Raw genomic sequence first — 2,069 nt, forward strand, 5'->3', positions numbered from 1 at the left:
GTTGTGCACTCAAATCTTTTGCTGTATTTAGTTTATTTTGGCATCCGGATGATGATTCTAGCATGAAATTGCTTGGGCACCTGTTAATTTTTAAGATTTTGACACATTCAGCTCAAATGTACACAATTGCTGATTATGGCTGTCAAATCTAAACCAAACGTTGTGCACTTAAATCTTTTGCTGTATTTAGTTTATTTTGGCATCCGGATGATGATTCTAGCATGAAATTGCTTGGGCACCTGTTAATTTTTAAGATTTTGACACATTCAGCTCAAATGTACAATCATGCGCTAAAAACGCATTTAAAGCAATAAAAAGGTGATTATGGCTGTCAAATCTAAACCAAACGTTGTGCACTCAAATCTTTTGCTGTATTTAGTTTATTTTGGCATCCGGATGATGATTCTAGCATGAAATTGCTTGGGCACCTGTTAATTTTTAAGATTTTGACACATTCAGCTCAAATGTACAATCATGCGCTAAAAACGCATTTAAAGCAATAAAAAGGTGATTATGGCTGTCAAACCTAAACCAAACGATGTGCACTCAAATCTTTTGCTGTATTTAGTTTATTTTGGCATCCGGATGATGATTCTAGCATGAAATTGCTTGGGCACCTGTTAATTTTTAAGATTTTGACACATTCAGCTCAAATGTACACAATTGCTGATTATGGCTGTCAAATCTAAACCAAACGTTGTGCACTCAAATCTTTTGCTGTATTTAGTTTATTTTGGCATCCGGATGATGATTCTAGCATGAAATTGCTTGGACACCTGTTAATTTTTAAGATTTTGACACATTCAGCTCAAATGTACACAATTGCTGATTATGGCTGTCAAATCTAAACCAAACGTTGTGCACTCAAATCTTTTGCTGTATTTAGTTTATTTTGGCGTCCGGATGATGATTCTAGCATGAAATTGCTTGGGCACCTGTTAATTTTTAAGATTTTGACACATTCAGCTCAAATGTACACAATTGCTGATTATGGCTGTCAAATCTAAACCAAACGTTGTGCACTCAAATCTTTTGCTGTATTTAGTTTATTTTGGCATCCGGATGATGATTCTAGCATGAAATTGCTTGGGCACTTGTGTATTTTTAAGATTTTGACACATTCAGCTCAAATGTACAATCATGCGCTAAAAACGCATTTAAAGCAATAAAAAGGTGATTATGGCTGTCAAACCTAAACCAAACGTTGTGCACTCAAATCTTTTGCTGTATTTAGTTTATTTTGGCATCCGGATGATGATTCTAGCATGAAATTGCTTGGGCACTTGTTAATTTTTAAGATTTTGACACATTCAGCTCAAATGTACAATCATGCGCTAAAAACGCATTTAAAGCAATAAAAAGGTGATTATGGCTGTCAAACCTAAACCAAACGTTGTGCACTCAAATCTTTTGCTGTATTTAGTTTATTTTGGCATCCGGATGATGATTCTAGCATGAAATTGCTTGGGCACCTGTTAATTTTTAAGATTTTGACACATTCAGCTCAAATGTACACAATTGCTGATTATGGCTGTCAAATCTAAACCAAACGTTGTGCACTTAAATCTTTTGCTGTATTTAGTTTATTTTGGCATCCGGATGATGATTCTAGCATGAAATTGCTTGGGCACCTGTGTATTTTTAAGATTTTGACACATTCAGCTCAAATGTACAATCATGCGCTAAAAACGCATTTAAAGCAATAAAAAGGTGATTATGGCTGTCAAACCTAAACCAAACGTTGTGCACTCAAATCTTTTGCTGTATTTAGTTTATTTTGGCATCCGGATGATGATTCTAGCATGAAATTGCTTGGGCACCTGTTAATTTTTAAGATTTTGACACATTCAGCTCAAATGTACACAATTGCTGATTATGGCTGTCAAATCTAAACCAAACGTTGTGCACTTAAATCTTTTGCTGTATTTAGTTTATTTTGGCATCCGGATGATGATTCTAGCATGAAATTGCTTGGGCACCTGTTAATTTTTAAGATTTTGACACATTCAGCTCAAATGTACAATCATGCGCTAAAAACGCATTTAAAGCAATAAAAAGGTGATTATGGC

Source organism: Festucalex cinctus, unplaced genomic scaffold (genome assembly GCF_051991245.1).
Source record: "Festucalex cinctus isolate MCC-2025b unplaced genomic scaffold, RoL_Fcin_1.0 HiC_scaffold_23, whole genome shotgun sequence".
Lineage (NCBI taxonomy): Eukaryota > Metazoa > Chordata > Actinopteri > Syngnathiformes > Syngnathidae > Festucalex > Festucalex cinctus.